Consider the following 24,332-nt stretch of genomic DNA (forward strand, 5'->3'; position numbering starts at 1 on the left):
TAGTTTTGCCTTTTCCAGAATGTTTTACAGTTGAGCTCATAGAGTAACTTATTCAGATTGGCTTCTTTCATTTAGCAATATGCACTTCAGATTCCTTTACTTCTTCTTATGACTTGATAGCTCATTTCTATTTATTGCTGAATAATACTCTCTTAAATATACGTACCATGTTTTATTTATCCACGCACTTATTAAAGGACATCTCGATTGTTTCCAAGTTTTGGCGGTTATAAATAAAGCTGTTATATACATTTTTGTGCAGGTTTTTGCATGCACATAAGTTTTCAGCTCATCTAGATAAACACCAAGGAGTGCAATTGCTGGATCTTATGGTAAGACTGCATTTAATTTTGTAAAACACCATCAAATTTCCAAATTTTCCAGAAATGAATGAGAATTCCTACTGCTCTATATCCTTCTCAATAACTGGTGTTGTCAGTGGTTTGGATTTAATCATTAATAATTGTGTAGTTGTATCTCATTATTGTTCTAATTTGTAATCTCTTACTGACATATGAGGTTAAGCATCGTCTCATATGCTTATTTGTAAGTATATCTTCTTTGCTGAGATGCCTGTTCATATCTTTTGCCCACTTTCTAACTGGGTTGTTTGGTTTCTTATTGCTGAGTTCTAAGTGGTCTTTATATATTTTGTCTTCTATTGGAAACGTTTTGCAAAGATTTTCTTCCAGTCTGTGGCTTGTCTTCTTCATTCTCCTTTCACCCTCATCCTAGTATATAGCATAGTAATAGGCACAAAGTAGAATCAATAAATGTTAATAGAATGAACAAATAAGGTAATTCGAGTCCACTTTACTTTAGGCATTCCTATTGCTGGTCAAAAGTTTCTTCCAGGCATAGGAAACATAATCACAGGTGAATGACCATTTTAAAAATCCTTTTCTTAAAATGCACTGAGCTTCGTGAAAAACTGAAAAGTGAGTATTAAATTAGCTTGCAGTGATCTCAGTAGGAAACTTATGTCTCCTATTGGGATGTCCGGCATCGAGCAGATAGTAACAATTCATTTGAGAAAAAGGAAGACTGTGTGTTCACATAGAAAATTTTAAAGAGTTTGGAATAAATGAATTTATCATTATAAATCAAGTCACTTGAGAAGCATTTTTTTTTTCCTGGACCCTTTGTACCATACCAAGTTTGGCTTCATAATTTTTTTCTGTATATAATCATTCTCCATAAATCTGGTATTTTCTAGGGATCAGTTATTCAAATACACACGTGTAAGTCTGAACCCTATTACAACAGATTGTTTATAAAATGAATATGTAATTAATAATCTGAAGAGGGGCTATTCCCCACTAAAACCTGTTACTGCCTTTTGATAAGGCTATAACTGATATGCTACAGGAATCAAAGAAGTATTTTCCAAAGTGTACCACTTGATCTTTAGATGACTTCTTTTGAAATAGCTTCTCCAGTCAAATTAGTCTTGGAACTTTTTATACAATAGGTCATTCCTGTTGTAGAGACTATACTGAATACATTATAGCATACTAAAGTCTTAAAAATTCTGCAATGAAAAAATAACCCAGATTTTTATGTAATTTGGCTATGTAATCCTTCCCCAACTAAGTAGTTTCCTCTGATATCTATTACCATCCCATAAAATATCCTTTGGGATAGGATTTACTAAAATACTTTTTCCCACAAAGAAACCAATTTTGGAATTTTTTTTCTGAAAACCAGTGAGGACAGAGCAATACTGATGGAATTTTTTACGCTTGATTATTTTTTTGTGCTACATGATAAATTCCGGGGAGGGAGGCAAGATAGACACATAGGCAATCTATAATAGGTAATACAAAAGTCCCAATTCTCCTTTTGCTGGTGTATTTTAAAGTGTATTTGGTGTCTATAATGAACCAAATATAAAAAAAAGTTAAGTGAATGTTGTAGAACTATGGTGGTAAAAGATAAGAATGCATAGATACCACTTACTAGGTCTGGATTTGCATACTGATTTACATTCACCTTGAATATCATAATTTACATATTATATATATTATGTCTATACTTCTGCTTTTTCTGACCTAAGAATTGTAGAGGAAAGAGATTTCATTTCACATTTGTTCTGCATAGTATACAAGAGCACAGTGTATATAATTTGGTGATAATATCAGCCTCCAGTAAAATGTAGTCAGCATGTTATTTAAGCACACTTGTTGCAAATAAAATTCAACCTTAACGCTTTGCCATCTGTAAAAGTATTGTATTACAGCTTGCTAAAATGAAAACTTCTTTATGTTTTAGTGTAACAGTCACTTTGAACCAGTTGTTTTTGAGAATGATGCCTTTAGAGGAGTAATCACAGATTTAACACAAACAGCCCAAAGAAATGGAAGACACATTTAGCACACCTCATAAAAGTCAAGTCACATTTGTAGTGCTTTAGAAGACAGACAATTGATTTTAAGATGTTAATCAACATGGAGCACATTAAAATAATAAGAATGTCTTATGTGAGAAGAAATTAGAACACTGTGTTAGAGAGAATTAAACTGGATAGATAGGTTCATTAAACATATATTGACTGAGATTTTGAAATAGTAAGAAATTTGAAATTGGATTATTTATCTTGGTGTACATAGTCCTTGATATTTTTGAATGTGATAAGAGACTCCTTAAGTAACTAATAAAATTATTTTATTTATAATAATTTGGAAATATTTTCCACAAGAATAAAAAGTGATACTTTGGCACCCATATTGTGAATTAGTATAATTCTTCAGAGAAATAATTACATTAGGAAAAACAAAACAAAACAAAATAAAGAAAGCCAAATGGTTGGACTAGCTGAACTCTCAGGTCCCTTAAAACCTTCAGGTACTAACTGTTATAGTATAATGTAAAGCATTATAAACTCTTGAGTTAGATTGTGTTGGAATCTTGGTTCTGGCACTTCCTAGTTCTTCTATGATTGAGTCACTTATTTAATTTCCCTGAGTCTCAGTTTCCTAATTAATAACATGAGTGTAAAAAATAAAGCACTTCTCTTGAAAAGTTATTAAGTGACTATGCAGTTCCTAGAAAGATTCAAAAGCTTCCACTGAGAAGAACATCAAACAAAACAGGTCTCATCTAAGGATCAGGAATTATAATGGCATCAGACTTCTCAATAACAATACTGAAAGCTAAAAGAATGTAATAAGCATCCAAAATGGTCAGTAAAGATTATTTTTTATCAAGAATTTTGTATCTGATCAATCTTTCAATAAAGTATGAGCACATAATAAGGATACCTTCAAATATGCAAAATACAAAAATTCCAACACACCCTTTCCGGGATAACTCTAGGATAATTTCCAGAAAACAGAAAGTAAATTAAAAAAGAAAAGTTTAGGCTCAGCAAATCTCCTGTTAACCAGGTTCACAAGAGAATTATGTACAACCCAGAAGTCCATTTCATTAATTTCTAATAAGTATAATGATCAAGTGCCGTGGAAAACTGTTTATTATCTGGCCATTGTATTTTTCCCCTAATGGAAAATCTATATAAGAAACATAATCATAATCAGAAAGTTGTTGCTTTGTAAATATGAATCAAAGTGAAGGAAGATACTCTATGATGGCCAATGTACCCATGTCCATTGTCAGGATATAATATATAAGATAGCCTTTTGGGGCACTTCCATCCCACCCAGGATACTGGGTAAGATATGTTAGTATTCTTATTCAATGTATTATTCTCCACATAACTGTCACCCTCTCTGTTAAGTCATTCTTTCTATAACTGGATTAAATCCACATATTTACCTTTTTTGGAGAGTTTCTAAAATGTCACATATTTACAAATTATCTTTTTAGAGTGGACTACTTCTATACTTTAGTGATTATGTATGATTGTTATTCTTTCAAAGAAACTTTATTTCCAACTTTTGGGGGCATTTCACCATAGCTCTTTATATACTGTCTACATAAGTACCCTGAAAAACTGAATAAAATAAATAAGAATTCTCAAACAGAATTATCATAAATAACCTTTTATTTAAAAATTTTCTCAAAATAATTACCTTATTCAGAGCACATTTTGCAGCAAGAAACAGAAACTAGCTCAAGTAAAGAGCTATCATTATAACAATAGATCTTATACAAGAAAAAGCTACACAACCAAGTCCCTGAATAGATGCAATCACTGGGGACACAGGAGAAAGACATGTTGGATCATTACTATAGAGCTCCATTGTTTTGGACACCCAATTATCCTATATTCTAGTATTTTACTATTAATATGACTCAGCCACACTCCATATGAGCATTACTTTACTGTTTCTTAGTCTCTTTGATTTTAGAACATGTATTTTCTGAAATCAAAATACATCTATATATCCTCCACCTTGAGCAATCACAGCCACTTTGCAATCACATCACATACCCACATGCATTCATGTATACCACTAACCGTTTAAACTCATCTGGCAAAGAAAAGTAGAACTAATAAAATTTGGTATAATTTCAGAAAAAAAGAGTAATTTTTGATAACAATATTTTTAAAGTGTCAGATTAGAAAGCATTGTGTCAAAATACAGGGTCAATCCAACGTTACTATGTAGGATTGTTAAATTTGATCTATTCTTTAACCTCTGATGCTATAACCATTAATCCCAGCCATTTTGACCTTTTGTATCATTAGTCACAGTGGGGATTCTATTGTTGTGTGAATGGATCAATGCAAATCCACCCCTATTACTGAAATACTATCTCAAATTGCAAACCCTACAGTGGTAAGAGTTAACATCTTGATTTATAAGGAGTTAATTATAACCACCACTGAAACCAAGATCAAGAGCTAGAATAGAAACAAGCTAAAAGACAGTCTAAAAATGTGGAAAGACTAAATTACAGAGCAGCTGGAAGGGAAAAGCCAGTGTGAAGAAAAAAGATAGAAAAGAAAGCCAGTGTCCAGATAGAGGATGAAAAGAATAGGAAAACAGAGAGAAAAAAGAGAAATGAAATATTATTGATGCACTGTAGTTGGAGAAGTTGAGCTAACTTCACATAAACTACCACATTAAGGCTCTAAAAAGACAGAGATCTAGAAACCATTTTTGAGGACTCCATTGTCTTTATCACACAATTGTAAAAGGCTACACTGAATGATGCGAAACTTGTTTCAAATGAGAGACTAATATTTTCAAACTTATATAACAGGCAGAGTTTCTTAGTCATGGACACTAACAATAAAAATGAATCCCACTTTATTGCTAGATGGAGATTGTAGCGGTCCACTGCTAGACTAGGCATTAATCCTTTGTTCCTGAGTCACAAAAAATCCCCTTGCAGAGAGTCAGGTGGCTGAGGTTTTGGGTGAGAACCTCAAGGAGCTCATCTACAGAAGAGTTTCCCTGTATATAGCTTTATATACAAAGCTATAACTTTGCCTGCTGGTTGTTGAATGTAAATTCTGTTTGTACGCATGTCTTAACATTTATGTGAGTCTATCTGTTGCCTGAATAGCTAAAGTGCAGTTGCTGGAACAATGGAAATTTACATCTATATTCAAATAAACATGCCAAATTGCCCTTCAAAAAAGTACTCTAATTTATTCTCCATTTAAGAAAACTTCATCAAAAATATCATTTTTTCATCTCTGTCTAGATGCACATTAAAATTTTAACACTTAATATTATCAAATTATAATCCTTGCTTATTACCTATTTATAGAAATTTGTATCACTCTATTTTGCATTTTTAAAAATTATGAGTGAGGTTCAGTGTCTTCTCATAGGTATGTATGATTAGTGTTTCATTTTCTGAGGCCACTTTGAGTCCTTTGTCCATTATGTTACTAGGTTTTTATTTGTTTTTTATGGATCTTCAAATTAACAGTTTTAAAAATATATATTTAAGAAATTAGTCTTTTTTCTTCCATATTTGTCATGTTCTTTTTTTTCTAGTTTGTATCTTTTGTCTTTACTGATGTTTTTAAATAAAGAAAAAACTTGCATTTATATGTAGTCAAAATTATCAGTCTTTTCCTTCTGAATTCTGGGTCTTGTGTCACTTTTTAAAAGCTTTTCCTATTCCAATTTTATTAAAAACAGTCACCTGAGTTTTTTTAAACTCCTTTTATGGTTTTAATTTAAATTTTTTTGATCCATCTGGAATTTATTTTAGTGTAATGAATGAAGTAGGAATCTAGCTTAATTATTTTCAAAATGGCTAGCCAGTCATCCCAACACTATTTATTGACTAATCATTCTCTTCTCCACAGATTATACTAAATTCTCAAATATACTTGCATCCATTTTTAGGCTCTCTGATCTGCTCCACTGATCTTTTTATTTCTGTTTTAGTATTGTACTATTTTAATTACTTTATCTTTATAATATGTTTTAATATTTAGCAGGGATGTCTCACTTTGTTACTCTTTTCTTTCAGATTTTTCTCAGTAATTTGATGCATCCAATCATCTGCCATAAAATTTTTTAAAGTATTTTTTTACATTTCACAAAATCATTTTCTAATTGGAATCACAGTGAATCAATAAATTAGAGATAATTTATATAATTACAGTAATGAATCTTTCTATAAAAGAAAATGTTATGTCTTCCTACATATTGACATCTTCAGTAGAATTCTAATTTTTCTTTGTTTTTTAAAAAGGCTTATTCCTAGATTTTTGATTTTGATTTCTACTGTAAATTGGATCTTTTCTTTCTGTATAATCTCAAACTAGTTTTTTGGTGTGTTAGGAAGGTTAATGGTTTATTTATTTTTTTAGTTAGCATGCTTAGTGAATTCTAAATGTTTGCCATTATTTTAACTTGCTTTTACTGTATTTTCTAAATAAACAACCACACCACCACTTGCAAATACTGCCTCCTCTCTTACGATATTTGTACCTTTTATTTAATTTTATCATCTAATTTCATTTTTAAAAATAGGAAACACATCAAAGTAATAGGAAAGAGATGGGGAATTTCTCCAGGGACAAAGCTGTATCAGGATCCTTGGATAAAATAAAATGCTAGGATAACTCTTCTTGTTCAAGGAAGCTACTTTTATGTATAGTCTTTACTACGTGAATGATTCTTAGTCATATTTTCAAGCCTAGTGCGTGCTTCCTGCCCTATAATTACTCTAATAATTTTAAAATAAAAACATTGATAGCTGCGGACAGCTATAAATAACCAAAATGGAAGTCATTCACACCATGCTTTCAAAATGCACTTGTTTAGCCTTACTTTGCCAATAACTTAAACCATATGGAAAGAGCAAATCCTCCTGCACAAACACATTCTACAAGTGGCATGCACAATAAATGATAGCATTTGACAAGTTTTTACCAGTTTGTTTCTTTTCAGAGTCATAAAAGCCAGTTGTTACAATCAGTGTAAAGTGAAAAAACATGTACCTTACCAATCCAAGAATTTTTTTTTTTGTCTGTGTTAAATCATGTTTATATAACAGCAGCTTTGCTGGACTGGTTGCCATATATCCACTCCTATTCCCTTTGCTCCTGTTCCAGAAGCTGAAGGGTCAGTGACACAGTGGAACCTATTAAATACAATTTGGTGATGAGGTTGATAACTTTTAGGAGCATGAAGCTGAAGACATGGATGGACTTCCAGATGTTCTATTCCCTTGAAGATCAACTTAAGAAACTGAAGGCAGAGTTTCACTGCACCTAAAATACACCAACTAGGCTTTTCAGTTAAGATGCTGTAGGGCAGCTGTAGGAACATGACGTGAATAGGAGTAATACATAGACACTACTTAAACCATTGACTCTCCCCCTCTCTAATAGTGAGGGAGTAGAAGTGAACGTACCTAAGGACACCCAGATTTGAACTGTGAACAATTTTTTTTTTTTGCATGGGATAAAAAGTAACTTCTCGGGTGTGTTTATGTCTATCACGGCCCTACCTTGGCTGGAGCATGAACAGAGAGATAGGTTAAGAAGATGAAAGTGATGCATGTTACAGGTTAAATAAAACCAACTTACGATTGCTTGAAGATTAGGGACTTCTTCAGCTAGTTAATTCTACTATCCTTCCAGGTGAACACAAGTGGCCCTTATCTACATTCATTGTGAAATTGTAGTTTCACACTTTGAGGGAAAAATTAAATTGATGGCTTTGTTATATTTAATATTTTGGTTTGACTTCTATTGAAGATTTAGTTCTCTTTGAGGGTGCTATTCTAAATTACTTACAAAAAAATTTAATGACTAATTTTGGTGAAACTGTAAATGATCACAATCCAGGTTTAGGGGATCTTGAAACCAATTATAAACAGAAAACTTTTCATAAGAACCAGGAACATAAGAAAAGAGACACTGGTGAGAAAGGACAAAGTAACAGTCTATATTTTGAGTGTCAAAAAGGTAAAGATAAGATAGGATAAGCAATGATGTAGCCTGAGCTGGTGCTGCATAGTCAATTATGTGTGCTGTGGCTATTAAGTTACAGTTAGGTGCCAAGTTCTAAAAACTGAAAACAGAGAGCATCTTCAGGACAGTGATTTTCAATTTGTTCAGCTAATCAAGCAGCCATCATCCTTGGTACGCTGTCCTTCTACCCCCAAATAGTTACACATTTATGTCATTATATGACTAGGAACAACTTTATTATCAGAAACTGAGACTGTATTATAGGTATAAGAGTTTCTAAATCTCAGAAATAATAGTACATAAAATTTGTAATAAAACTATGTGTTTTGGAAGATGGGTATTACCTATCCTATTCACCCAGTGTAATGTGAAGGATGAGCTTTACTGGTTGAGTAACAATTCTGAATTTAATTATTTTGTGTCAAATTATTTTGACATCTGCCAGAAGATAAGGAAAAGCAGGTGCCAAAATTTTAAGAAAGTATTCCAGAAAAATTTAACCTTAATAAACTCTTTTAGACATGCCCATTAACTATTCTTTGTATTTAAGGTCTATTTTTTTCTAGGAGCAAACTATTAAAGTAGAAATAAAATCCATCTATAATTTCTTAGACAATTTAAAAATTCTGTGCTAGTTATGTTGATCAAAATCACTCCCATGTTCTTAGCACTGGGAAACTGTTGATGCTTTAGTGACTTAATCAAGACCTTTCCAGCAGTAAGTAATGGAATAATAAACCAAATGATTTTGGGGAAACAAATTATAATTTATTGATACATGTACCTAAGAAGGATACAAAGATAAGCCATGAAATCAAGAAACAACTGAACTGGAGTTTGGACCCACTGCCACCAGGAGTCTGTTCCTCTCTTTACTTGTCTGTGGTTGATTGATTTTTTAACTTCCCACAACCAGAATCTCCATTCTCTCATTTGCTTTGTTGCAAAACAAATAGTCCACAATAAGCAGAGAAGATGGGCCAATGACTAAGTTGTCTCTTTTTTTCTCCCATTCACCAAGTGTATAAGCTTCTTCAGTATAAAAAGTTTAGGTGGCAAGAATTAATTTTTTAAGTCTGGAGAGTCACAGCAGTTATTCAGTCTGATGACTTGTGTGCATCGCAGTACCATGGTAGGGAGAATCTCTATCAGATCCCCCAATTTTCATGAGGTTTTCTCTGAGGAGTTGTGGAAATATCTTTATCTGTAGTAGATATAGATAGATTGGCAATCTCAAAGACCCACTGAAATCTTTGTTTTGCAATATCCAGGTAAAAATGGATGATTGAACACACATCCAATTTGACTCCCTCTCCAACCCCACCAAGAAAAATCAGAAAATGGATTATTTATTTATTTTCTATTTTTAGTTTTGGTTTTCTTTTTAAAATTTTTTTTACGTTTAAAAAACTTTATACAATTTTTAAAGTTTACTTTCCAGGTACAGTTATTAAAAAATATTGGCTGGATTACCTGTGTTGTACATTATCCCTGAGCCTATCTTACACCCAATAGTTTGCACCTCCCTCTCCCTCACTCCTGTATTGCCCTTCCCCACCTCAACTGGTAACCATTAGTTTGTTCTCTATATCTGTGAGGCTGCTTCTTTTTTTGTTATATTCACTAGTTTGTTATATTTTTTAGATTCCACATATAAGTGATATCATACATTATTTGTCTTTCTCTGACTATTTCACTTAGCACAATACCTTCCAAGTCCATCCATGTTGCTGCAAATGATAAAATCTCATTCTTTGTTATGGTTGAGCAGTATTCCATTGTGTGTGTGTGTATATATATATATATATCTCATCCTCTTCATCCATTTATTTATTGATGGTCACTTAGGTTGTTTCTATACCTTGGCAATTGTAAATAATGCTGCTATAAACATTGAGGTGCATGTATCTTTTTGATTAGTGTAGAAAATGGATTTTAAAAAAGAGATAAACTCAAAAGGATAAGGGCAAACACAAGAGGGAGAATAGCACAAAATTTTAGAAGAGCTGGAAAGCAGATGGAAAAGTGGTACTGAGCTAGCATACTTGAGAAAGTTATATCCCAAGCCTGCAGTGGGAGCAGTAAAGAATGAATTTAGTTTATTTTACAGAACCCTTTAAAATGTCAGGAATTGGTGACCCGTGGCACATTCTCTCTATGCAGTTGCCAGACTGCCCTCTTCATTCCAATAGAAGACCAGAGGTTTATTGCTTGGAAGGGATAATACAGCAGGGCTCTGGACTGGCAGACACTGGACAGTCGTTGATTAAGTGGTACCTTACTGAAAGCAGGATTCTGAGATGTCTAGTCCTTTCTGTCTGTTTGGCTCCGGGAACACTGGAAGCCAGGCTTTAACCCTCCAGGAAGAACACTGGAAGAGTCTCTTCAGGGGGAATGGTTGTTCCCAAAGACATCTAAATATCTAAAGATTCTGAAATTGGAAGAAAATCAACAAAATGTCCAAGCCAAATTATCTTTCTGTGAAGTTCATGTTTGATCATTATCCCCCATGCTCAGATCTTCAAATCAGTGTTTCAGTCCTCTGTCCTTACATATGAACAAATAATCATGATTATTGGACATTTAAGGAAAGGCTTTAACATGGAACATAAAAAAGAAAAAAAAAGGGAAAAAAAGAAAGATAGGGAAAAAACAACACTTTGATAGAAACAGAGGCTATGCAACAAGAAAACTTGACAAAACATCGTTAATATCCTCAGAGGGTATGAAGATGGTGAAAAATGAGACCAACAAGAGTTCTTGGAAGTTAAAAATATGAAAGAAGGTTTAAAAAAAATAAGCAGGAGATACAGTTGAGAAAATCTCTCAGAGAGTGTAGCAAAAAGACAAAGAATTGGCAGGTGGAGAGAAAAAGAATGAATAACAGTCCAGGAGATGAAAAATAATGATAGACATTTATGATATACATACAGGCATTCCACATACTAAATCATACACTACTCATAAAAGCCTATGATGTAGGTACTTTAATTATTTCTATTATCCTGGTGGGAAAACTGAGACACAAAAAAAACTGTCACACTGCTAATAAGTAGAAAGTCAAGGCAAACCCAGGAAGTCTGACTTCAGATTTTACCACTTAACCTTTCCAAAGTTCGAGAAAAAGAGAACTAGAAACTCAGAGAAGAAAACATCCTTTCTAGAAAATAGTGCTTACATATCAGCCAGCACAACAAATGAAAAGACACCCAGACCAAGGCAAGTGTCAGCAAAAATCAGAAAACTATATAGATAAAGCAAAAAGCCAACAATTTCCAAAGACAAAAAAACACTTCACAAACAAAAGAACAGGAACCAGGAAGGCTTTGGAATTCTTAATATAAACACTGGGAGGTAAATAATGGAGCAATGCCCACAAAATTCTGAGGCAAAATGACTTCAAATGGAGAATTATATTATTCTATAAACTATTAGTACATTGAGAACAAAATAAAGACATTTTTAGACATGCAAGCTCTCAGAAAATTTCCTGTCATTTAACTTAGAAAGCTGTTGGAGAGAAGCATCATGAGAGTGAAGAAAAAAGAGGAGACTTGGAAAGAGGCAAGGTGAAAGAAATGAACCCCAGGGGTAGAAACAGTCAGGGTAAGAATTCTAGAAACGATTTTTTCAAGGAGATAAGATTAACATAATAGCTGATGTTTCTGAACTCTTAAGTGGAGAGTCAGACAATTGGCAGGGAGTTCAAGGTTTGAATTTAAATTTATGATACGATATATTAAAAATTTAAAAATGAAGCAATATTAACTTTCAGGAAAAATGTAGATTAGTAGTAAAGGCAGAGTAATTATAGTCTTTTCAATGGCACAGGTTTGAATACAACTCACAAAGTTATACTAATGTGAATACTGAACACTGAACAATGATATAATTAAAATCGTGCTTTAACTATAGTGGAAAGATAAGGGATTGGAAGCAAGTGTATGTATGATGGGATGGGCAGAGGAAAGAAAGCCACATCCCCAGCCCCAGTAAGATGTGAGTAGACAATGCCTAATACTGAAACAAGCAAAAGTGGCATCACAACCATGTACTTTCAAAGATATGGAAGTAAATAACAAATACATTTTCTAAAAGTTCTGTTTTTCATAACAAATTTTCTATTATCTTTGTAGAATAATTTAGCTCTTTGTGTGTGTGACTAACTGATAAAAAGAAAAAATTCTTTCATTTTTGATTAGAATTTTTGTGACTAAGGTTATTTGGAGTGTAAATTAAAGTCCTCTTACATTGTTTAAGAGCATTTACATTTGGCAATCCATAAGCAGAACACATACTATTGTTATATATAAAGTATCTTTTAATTTTGCATATTGCAAAATCCTGTTAAATCATCTTTAAAATCCCTTTAAAATCATCTCTTACTTAGTATATTCTGTACTCTTACACAGCTAGGCATTTTCCTCAATTTAAAATAAAGTGTTAGAGACTGAGAAAAATTTTTTAAATTGCCTAAGATCTCTTAGGAATTTGGGGAGAGTAACAAGATCAGAACATAACATTCCCAATTCTCTGTCATCATGCCACAAAATCATGTTGAATTTTCCCAAATATTTTAAAAATAATAAACAAAAAACCCATATAATTTGAGAATGCCAAAAAGGAAAAAAGAAGTAACAATGCTGGCACTATTGTAAACTAATTGTGCATATTTGACAAAGACACATGAATTCCCATCAGATACGAAAGTATGGAAGTCAATTTCCTCCATAGCTGTGGCAATTCGCAGTTGAATAAAGACTATTCAACTAATGAATAAGTATAAATAGAAGAATGAGTGATAAGATCAAGTATATAATGTGCATAAATATGGCATAAGGTTAATTACAGTATATGTATAAAATCAATAAAGGGTACAGACAGCTAAGCACACATAAACACACACACACACACACACACGTACACACAAACTAAATTTTTATTCCAATTGTTTTCCATTAGGGGGAACTGATTATTTCTGTTTTCTATTGGATGGGATCTCAGCTCACTCTTCTAGATCAAAATATCATTTAAATCTAGTTTATATGAAACCCTTCCTCCCTAACAAAATATTAAAAGAACAGAAACAGGTGAGCAAATATATATTTGGCCTCAGGTTCCACTTCTGCAAAATTATGATAATAATAGTACCCATCTCACAAGGTTGTTGTGAAGTTAAATGCAATAATGCATGGAAGAAATCTGCAGAGTACTTTTAGCCACTTTAAAGGTAACCTCTAATTTCAGTGCTTCTCCTTAGCTCTCTACCCTGTTCTTCTATTTAGGAAAATATCTTAATGTTTTTAAGTGATAGCAGGGTCCTTAGACATAGTCTGGAAGGAGAAAAATCAAAGGAGAAAAAGAAAAATTGCTCTGCATAATATATTAACAGAAATTCTCAATTGGTTGGGCACAGGGGTACAAACTGGAGATTTGGGGGTTCTGGACAGGGAATAGAGGGACACAGTGGAAGAGGAAAGAAAATGAGAAATATCCAAAGATGGGAGACAGCACAGTTTAAAATAATCATTTAATAATTAATTTTATTTTTTTCCTCTTCTAAGTTGGACATAGTCCTTCTCCCCAAATGTTTTGTTTAATTAAAAAACTGCTCTTCACCCAATAGTCTTTTGTTAGTGGAGCTTTGGGAGAAACAAGGGGTTTCAGACAAAGAAAGGTCACAGAGGCAAGGCAGTGAATGGAGACTGAGACTGGGAGTGAGAGATGACTGCATCCTGCAAGCCTCTCTCATGCCACCATCATCCTAAGAAACACCTGGAAATTGTGGAGGGTCCTGAATTTCCCAGAACTCATAGAATAGGGAGCTGAGCAAATTTGTTAAGATTTACTCTAGAAGGCTGGCAAATTTGGGCTTTTCAGGATTAACATCAGCTGCCCTTCTTACCTTCAGCTAAAATAACTTAAAACACAAATAACTATAACAGATGATAGCTAGTCACATCGGTTCCCTAAACAATGACACATGATGTGTAAGTTTTGATGACTCAGGGGGGATGGATAAAAAAGAAGTTTAGAATGTTTAATATTTATAAAATTGTTTCACAGCATTAGCTTAGGCAATTATCAAAAAACAAAACAAAACAAAACAAAACAAAACAAACCTCTGAGTCTGTAGAACCCTTTTCTTATTTTTAATGAGAAAAGTTGACTCAGACATGCTGTAGAACTTGCCCAAAGGACCACAGTGAATATAGGCTTTCCATTACACTACAAAAAAAAAATCCAAACCTTAGAGGGAAGCAGAGAAGACAAATCTGAACTACTTCCAATTTTGCCTGTACCTCTTCTGAACAAATAAAGCACCTTAAAAATTGATTATATGCATAGTATTATTGCAGCTGCCATTTTAAGATATTAATGAGTGTAGTTTTGATAACCAAGGATGTTTTTAAATTGTTTCCAAAAATTAATGTACATTCTAAAAGAAGTTACTGTAAAAGGAAGAATGTCACTTACCACCTGGTTCTACACGGATTAAGTCATTGGCCATGGCAGTTGCTGAATTCAGGACAAAGAACAGGATGAGGCATTCTGAGCTTTGGGAAAACAGACAAAACAGGCCCTTAGATTGTTAGATATATTTCAGGAAAAATTTTTATGAACCCAGATTCTTGCAGAAAACTCAGAAAAGCACTAAAATTATTAACTGAAGTATCTGTTCCTCATGACTAGGACTAACTTTCTACCATGATGTATGTTGGATTGTATAGACTCTTTAGCTGAAATCATACCTCTTTGGAAAATTTCCTCAGTGCTATCACAGAGGCTTTCTCCCAGGATACAGTTCTCAGTAAGACACTGAATGAAACTCAACTCATAGCTCTTACATTGGAGGTTTTTTCCAGTCAACATTACCCTTGAGCATGATTGTTTTATCAGTATTTTATAAAGAGACACATTCCCTTCCATCTTATTTCTGTCTTTATCCATATGATCTTTTAATAAAAGAAAACAAATTATCTTAATAAGCCCAGTTCTATAAAAAGGTATCTTTAAGCCAAAATGAAATAAAAGCTTGTCTGGAAATATATCATATTATTATTAAAGTGTTGATGGAAGTAAGGGGTCTAAATACAAGAATGAGGCAGGAATATAATGCACTTTTTTCATTTTTTTTTCAATTTAAGTATAGTCAGTTTACAATGTTGTGTCAATTTCTGGTGTAGAGCATAATGTTTCAGTCATACATACACATATATATTCATTTTCATATTCTTTTTCATTATAGGTTACTACAAGATATTGACTATAGTTCTCTCTGCTGTACAGTATAAACTTGTTTATTTATTTTATATATAGTAGTTAGTATCTGCAAATTTCAAACTCCCAATTTATCCCTTCTCATCCCCTCTACCTCCTGGTAACCATAAGGTTGTTTTTTATGTCTGTGAGCCTGTTTCTGTAGGAATCTAATGCATTTTAAAAGTAAATACTCTGAGGAAAGCCAAGAGAAATTGAACTTAGCAAATGCACTCCTAAAAAGAAGAGACAACTAAAGTTTATACATTTTATGTTCATGATAGAACTATATTAGCTAATGCATTTAAGAGACTATGAATGAGTGCCCAATATACGGCTTTGTATCATGTCTTTAAATTTTGGTTTTCTTATAATGACTCATTGGAAGCATATAGGGAATCAGTTTTAGTACCAAATTTCTACTTCCCAGGTATGCAATTTCCCCTCCATTGGTGATGGTTGCTATTCAGATGCTTGGTGTTGAAAAAGCCAACTTTTCCTTGCTTCTTGGCTTCTAGTCATAAACAAAATGAAAATTCATTAATTGGACATTGGTGGTAGTAATCTTAGTTTTGCCTATTTGTCAGTCTTCCCATTAAACTGTATTTTTGATGATCTGATATCATTTTATATTAAATTAAGAGGTTTTTTTGCCTACATGTTGGATGTGTGAAAGATTCTCTGTACCTGTGCTTTACTAAGATTTAATGCTTTTGAATTCAAGTCACTATTCTGCCAAAAAATCATGCCAAAAATTATGTAACAGTGGAGCCAAAAACCTGTACAATCACAGCCTATTAGCGACAACAATGCAGAATAAACAGAGACTGGAGTGAGAAACAACTACAAACACATTATACTTCTATTAGATTTCATTACCTGAGAATATTCTTTCACAATTTCATCTATAATCATTTATTTACCCGAGTTCAAATACAAGTAATTTTTTAAAGTTGATTTATAAAAATGTTACAGTGGTAATTCCATCAAACAAGACTGCTGGGGTATAGTAGTTAAGCACCTAATTCTACCACTTACCAGTCATATCTCTAACCTTTCTATATCTCACTATCCTTATTGATAAATGAAGATAATGATAGTATACCTCATAGAATTATTGTGAGGCCTCAAATGATAAAAATATAGGGCTTGGCACATAGTGACTCAACCAACATTTGTTACTTACTGTTACCGGTTTTCTTTTTCAGCATAATTGTTCATGCTGCATGTACCAGTTAAAATGTTTTTAGTTGTAAGTTTTAGGCCAAGTCAGAGGGGTCTAAACACACAGAACTTTGTTTTCTCACTTAATAAGATAGCTGGAGATTTGGCAGTACCCTCTGAGGCTCAACAATGTCAGGGTATTAGCCAATGTCTCTGGAATTCTTTCGGTTTCCGTGCCTCCAGTCCCTATCCGTGGTCACATGATGGCTACAGCATTGCATGAAAATATTCAAAGCAAGAAGGAAGGGGACAGGCAGAAAAGAGACCTTTTTCCCCATGGAGATTCTGCCTTATTTTCCGGAAATGGGTTGCGTGCTCACTTGTAGTCCAATAAAGAATGAGATTCCTATGTCTGATGGAGACTAATAGAAATCATCCCCTGGGCCAGGTGCTGGGGATTGCTACTCAAACAAAATTACAGTTTTGTTTGCAAGGCAGGAGAATGGAAAGGCACTGACAAGACAAATGATAGGCTGACTGAGTGTTCCTTTCCCAGGCTCCTTTGTGTTACAGCATGACTAACAACTGAGAGCTGAATTATTACGTTTGTTAGTTCTTTGTCATTTCAATAAATAGCAAAAGGAAGCCAGGGCTTATTATTTGTTTTTCTTCTAAACAACAGAATAAAGTACATGTCTATACAATTGTATAAGAAACTTTAGTGTGTGTTAACATTCCTTTTCCTCACTGGTGGTTTGCTCATTTTCCCTGAATGATCCAGGTTAGTGTTTCCATTCCTAAATATATTCTATTTGTTTATCCACAGTCCCTCAACATAGGTATAGACAAATTCTTTGTTAGTTTTGTTTGTGTTTTAAAAAATAGATTGGCCAATAATCCCTGTCTAGTGTGAATTACGTGTATATTTGAGAGAAAAAAATTTTTCCTTATTATGTAAGATATCTTCCAACTCTCTCATTTTTGAAGTTCTGCATACAGCTGATCTCCAAGAGAATTACTCAGCAGTGAATGTTAAATGGATGGAAATGTAGGTAAAAATTGTATGTAAAACAAAAGAATGAGAAACTCTGCTAATTTGGAAATAATGCAGTTAGTCAGTTTGAGGACTTAGTTCTTTACTTTAAAAAATTCCAAGGAATTTGATTACTTTTCATTGTGAATATAGTCAAAAATAAAAATTTCTTTTCAGAGTAAAAATTGTTAGGTTCATCCTAAGGTTTTGTATTTATTTCCCACTAAGCAGGATTTCTACATCAGTATTCTTCATTTTCTTTTATCCACTGTTGCTTCTGGTATAATGCACTCTCAATTTGTTATGAATGTCCCTTTACACCAATTGTTTCTAAGGTATCATAGCAGCTGTCAGTGATACAAATATTCATGATAACATCATATGATCATTAGTTCATTTTATCCCCATCTGGCAGTTCCAACCCCATGTAGCTAATACTATATTACAATGTTACTATATGAATCCTATCCAAAGGCATAATAATATTGTGATAAAGAATTGGAAAATATTAGGGATTTGTCAATACAGAAACAGAATCAAATTCCTTTAAGAGGGAATGATTTTCTGGTCTGAAAACTTATAAATTAAGATGCATGATTTATTTCCATAAAAGGTTTCACAAGTTATTTCTATAACATAAGGACTTTTCAGCACTTGTGAGGAGGTTTTAATAACCACAGTTTCTGTCCAAAGAATATAGTGACCTAACTCTTCAATGGACTGGGTAATGTATAAGAAGAAACTATGTAATTCACTTACATGAGAACATGTTGATAAGAAAATGTAAGAACTAGAAATCCAGGCCATGGTTTCTTTTTTAAAAAGATACTCAGTTCAAAACACTCAATTGAAAATTAAACCAAAACCCATGGATAAATAACCTTCAATCTAAGGCTTCATTTCTGATGAGGAAATAATAGTGAAAGAAAGAAAGAAAGAAACAAACAAACATCATGGCCATCAGCCCTGAGAGGTGTGGTAATTGTATTCAGAGACTGGGATCTGTGGTCTCCTAGCTTTAATTGGTCTCCTGGGGTATGTAAAAGATCGTGTGTTTGTCACACTTGTAGAGATCTTGGCACAAACTATTTTCAGCTGTTTGGAGCCTTAACATACAATAGAAAGGGCCTGCTGGGTCTGGCATTTGCTGACACAGCCTTGGAATCAATGAAAAAGTCTGGCTTCACTTCTGAGGTCCTCACAGTGAAGGATTTGCAGACTGTAAAGTATACAAGAAGCTAAGAATCATCCTTAGCACAGCCAAAGCTCTTCTCTGCAGGGCTCCAGGGAGTCTGGTTAGTACACTTTTTCTGCAGAGCCGTGGAACATTTTTCACCTTCTCCACTTGAATAACACCTTTCACAATAAAAGACTTTACAATATTTCGCCTACATTTGCCACACAAATAGATCATGACAGAAGATTCCACAGCAGAGGTGGTGGCAGACTAGTAACCTGCGGGCTGAATACAATGCACAGGCATTTTTTTTCTTGGTTTGGACCCTCATAGCATTTTATTTTACTTTGTTTAGTTAATTTGAATTAGTTGCCAACCGTAAAAAATCAGAACATTTCACATTTTTAAAAAATTCAGATTATTGATTTCTCTAGGAAAATCAGATGGCAATACAAGGTCTGAGTTCCCACTTGGCAACAGGTAACTAAGGATGGAGAGGAAAGGGATCTCAAGCGCCAAAGTGCCCCCGGAAGGCCTCTTGCATTCACATTCCCTGACTAGCACTACTAGGCAATAGAATTAGCAACCACTATAAAAGGAACATGATTTTAAAACAGATTACAAACATAAAGGACAATAAGGAATAATATTACACATAACATAAGTACCTCTTAGCTTGTTTAAGAGACATTTTCCTATTTTTGCTTAAGTTGTTTTTTTTTTAAGTAAAACATTGCATAGAAGCTCAAGCTTCCTGTTTATCCTTCCAAGTTTCAGTACTCTTTCTCCAACTATATAGATAACTGTTATTCTGACTTTGGTCTTTAACATTCTCATGGATTCTCTATTTTTTGCTTCATAGTTTTTTAAATAATATTTATATTAATTGTATTCTTTTGTGATGTTTTAAAGTTTTATATATATATATATACACACACACATATATATGTAAACTTCTGTACCTTGCCTTATTCACTCAAATTACATTGTTGAGGCTTAACCAGTATGAACTATGTAGCCCTAGTTAACTCATCTAAACAGATCTATAATCTATTTAGATTTTTTTCTGAATGATCTATTTTGTGACTACAGTTGTTTCTCAGCATCCTTGAGGGTTTGACTCCAGGATGCCCAAGGACACCACAATTCGAGGATGCTCAAGTCCCTTAAATAAAATGGCCTAGTATTCGCATGTATCTTGCCTACATCCTCCCATATACTTTAAATCATGTCTAGATTACTTATAATAACTAATATAATGTAAATGCTGTGTAAATCATTATAAATACAATGTAAACGCTAAGCAAATAATTGCTAGCATACCACAAATTCAAATTTTGCATTTTGGAACTTTCTGAAAGATTTTTTCCAAGTATTTTCAATCTGCTGCATTACCTGTGGATACAAAGGGCTGACTGTATACCTCAGTTTATTTATCCGTTTTTCTACTGCTAGAATTTATGTCACTTTGAATTTTTCACTATTTCAGACAATCTTGCCATGAACATTCCTGTGCACACTTTCTTGTGTACATGTACAAGAGTTTCTTTATAATATAGATGACAAGGAATTGCTAAGCCTTGAAGTGTACATATCTTCAGTTTTCTCAGATACTGTCAAATTTTTCCTCAATATTACTTTATATGATTTACCCTCCTATCAGTAATGTATGAGAGTTCCTAATACTCTTCTTCCACACCACTTGTCATCTTTCCATTTTTTGCCAATTTAATGGAAATGGTATTTTGTTATTATTTTAATTTGCATTTTCTTGATTCCTAGTGAGACTGAACTTTTCATAAATTAATTGGCCTTTCAAGCTACCTGAAATTTACTTGGTTTTCTCTGCTCATTTTTTATTATTTTTTATTTTGCTCATTGACTTGGAGGAATTCTTCATACATTCTGAATACCAAATCTTTTGTTGATTATATGCATTGAAAGTATCTTATTACAGGCTTTAACTCATCTTTCACTTTTGGTGCCTTTTAGTGTATGGCAAATATCCATTTTTAATGTAAAAATTGTAAATTCATTTTCTAGATTTGTGCTGAGTCTTGCATAAGAAATCATTATCTAAGCCTGAGTCAAAATACCCTTATGTATTTTCTTCTGAAAGTTTTGCTTTTTATATTTAGATCTTTAATCAACTTGTAATTTATCTTTGTGATTAAGAGCCTAATTTTATTTTATTTTTCCTTAGGAATATCCATTTGTCCTGGCACAATTTACTGAATAGTCTATGCTTTCTCCAAGTTTATAATGCCACTGATGAATATATAGAGTTTTGGAGCTATCAGTTCTGTTCCATTGTCTATTTGTCTGTTTCTATCATATCACATCATCATAATTACTGTATGTTTCAAATGTTTTAATATTTTGTAGGGAAAGTCTCTCCTTTCCTTCTTCCTACCCTTTCCTCCTTTAAAATTATCTTGACTATTTTTCAGTTTTGCTCTTCAACAAAAATTACCTTTTAAATTTTCTAAAACAAAAACTCAAAACAAAACAAAAAAACCTTGTTCAGATCTTGATCAGAATTGCAATGAATATTCAAGATCTATTTGAAAAGAGTGGAAATGTTTACGTAAGAGGGTCTTATTCACAAACATGGCATATTCTCCATTTGTGTAGGAAATTGTCAACACAGTTTTACAATCTTCTCCATAAAATTTTGCTTATCTTAAAAAATTTAATTCCTAGATTCCTTATAAAATTAACCTATTTTAAAAAGTCTTATAGCTTATTTCTACTCTTTTTTTTGTAGACAATTGGATTCTCAATCAATTTTTTTTGACTTGATCTTAAACCTAGCAACCTTCATGATTTTTCATTATCGGTCATATAGTTTGTTTATAGAGTCCTTGGATTTTCTATTAAGATAATCAAATCATCTCTATATAATAAGACTTTTATTTCTTCTTTTTCTACCTTTAAACCTTCGGATCTTTTCTACTGAATAGAATTAGTACTAGCAGGTATTCTTACCTTTTTACCATACATGCAATTTTGAAATTTTATTTGCGCTAAGGCTTAACTTAAAGTGAAGGAATAAACTTTTCTGGTATTTTCCAACAGCTCTCAATTGTTTTGGTTTAACTAATTAATTACCCTAAGAGACATTTGATACTCAGAGTATTATAACAGCATCTTAACTTTTGTCGCCTAATATTTTAAAAAATGTAAATAAGATCACAATCTGTCTAAAACTCTTCAATGACATTCTGCTGTACTCTACTATAAAATTTGAACTGCTTCTAATGCATAATCTCCAGTCTCAGTTCTTACCCTGAGTCTTACCAAGGCTGAAGATTTTACCTCCATTGAGAACCATCCCTGACCATTCTATCCTGCCCTCCTACCACACTTTCTCTTCAAAACTGACCCTTTTTATTTTCTATTTTAGCAGGTTTCACTTTCTAAAATCATTTTATTTGCTTTCCTGTTTATTGTCTGTTTCTGCTACTAGTGTGTAAGTTCTGTGAAGGCAGGGTGCTTCTCTGTGTTGTTCATGCTGGTATCCCCAGCACTCAGACTGTTATACATAGTCTAATATGCATAGTTGGTGTTAATAAACACCTTTTGAAAGAATAAATGGAAAGTAGTTCTTCCTCCTTCTACCTCATAATTACCCTGCATGTAAGCTCTGCATTTTCTGGCTATGCCTTTACTCCAAAGAAGAAAATTATCAGATATTGGAAAATTATCAAGAATAAGAATAAAGTACAAACTTTTATAGACCTTTCCCAAATTTAGGAAGCTAAGCAAATGTGTTTCTACTGAATGGGCAGTCTTTCCAGGTGAGCTGGCCCTCAGGTTCTAGTCTAACCTAGGTTCTCTAGGGGTAACACAGCTTCTTGGTGGTAGAACTATGCCCCTCACGGTAGTTCTAGCCCTATCCCATAAGTACAGGTCCTTTCTTGACTGTGGACAATTGTGGGATATGGGGTCCTGGTATATGACTCTCAGGACCCCTGTTTCAAGTCTTGTTGCCCTCTCCCTTCTCAGTGTCTTCCCCCAAGAAACTCCCCTACCCTTTTTAGGCCTTCTCCCACAAATATTCAAGTTTATTTCACTGCTAGAAAATAGTGGGCCTCAAAAAGATAGTAGGTTTAGAATTCTAGCCCTTTGCAACCTAAAACTTGTACATTCTACCTTCAGACCCCAGAAGGTCTAGTCCTTTAAAACACAGTGATATTTACTCCCTCCCTGGAGACTTCATATCCTACATCAAATACATACTTATCTCTACAGTGCAAGGGTTGTGGCAAATTATGCTGTGATCTCAACTATGTAAGCTAAAAGAAGGTGTTAGGATTGGGCTGGAGGCTGGAACTGGAGAAACTAACTCAACAGGGAGGTCTGAAGGCATGTCCAAAAGACATGATTAAGTCCATTGTGATCCAGGGAGCAATTCTGTCCTATGCTACAATTCTAGAAATAGGGAGGTGGCAGTTTCAGGAAACAATCAATATTTGAAGTCAGGCAAATGTTTCTATTATGTCTGCTCATGTAGAAGCCATTAATTAAGGCTGTCAAGAGAACAGGCAATAAACAGTTATGGCGCTATCATCAACCATCCACATCCAACCAGTTCAGCAAGTCAGCCTCAACTCCTTCCTCTGCCATGTGCCCTTCATCTGGGCAGGAAACTCAGCCTTATTATTTCAGTTTTTAAGAAGTCCAGAAGCAGGTGGTTCCAAAGTTATAAATTCAGCAGCTCAAAGAAATTGTCAAGCACCTGGGATTTTTCCTTCTTTCCCCTCTGCCATCCTTTATATGTTAGATCTTGTCAGGCTTTTTTAATCATGGCTGCAAGATGGCTCTAAGTATCACAATCTCACAAATCCACAACAACCAGCAGTAAAGAGGTGAATCCCTGCTTCTGTCAAGGTTAAAGTTGAAAAAATTTCCCAGAAGGCTCCCAGAAAACACCCCAATACATCTTTTAAAAAATTTTTTTAATTTAACTTATTTTATTTTTGGGGGGTAGATAATTAGGTTTTTCTCATTACATCTACTAGCTACTGCTTCATGCTTAAAAAGATCACTGACAAGAGAAATGAAACAATTATTACTGGCTTACACTAATTTACATTCACTCTCTGGTGCTACAGAGGGGCCCATTGGTTGTCAGGCTTTCAAATACTTTCAAATAGAATTCTTTTTCAGAATTCTATTAACAAGGAATAGAAACAAGACTAGCTTTCGAATATACAGTTCTAGCACATACAGGTGTGTGTCCCAACCACACCTGCTCTGGAGGAAAAAGCCTACTCAGAAGGACTCCCAGTGTCCTCACACAGTTGTTTCACTCTGCTTGAAAGTGTTTTCTTCCCCATGGA

At 33.6% G+C, this 24,332-nt stretch overlaps 2 long non-coding RNA genes across 2 annotated transcripts in view; one reads left to right on the forward strand and one right to left on the reverse strand.

The window, feature by feature from the left end:
- Positions 1–24,332, forward strand: part of LOC140689275 (uncharacterized) — an 86,939-nt gene that overhangs the window by 58,278 nt on the left and 4,329 nt on the right. The gene's annotated exons all lie outside the window — the stretch shown is intronic.
- LOC116285604 (uncharacterized) overlaps positions 1–24,332 on the reverse strand; it is a 102,918-nt gene that overhangs the window by 30,042 nt on the left and 48,544 nt on the right. Inside the window, exon 4 of the long non-coding RNA XR_012064163.1 lies at positions 14,831–14,910. This is a non-coding gene — a long non-coding RNA (uncharacterized lncRNA). The remainder of the gene's footprint in view (positions 1–14,830; positions 14,911–24,332) is intronic.

Source organism: Vicugna pacos, chromosome 25 (assembly GCF_048564905.1).
Source record: "Vicugna pacos chromosome 25, VicPac4, whole genome shotgun sequence".
Classification (NCBI taxonomy): Eukaryota; Metazoa; Chordata; class Mammalia; order Artiodactyla; family Camelidae; genus Vicugna; species Vicugna pacos.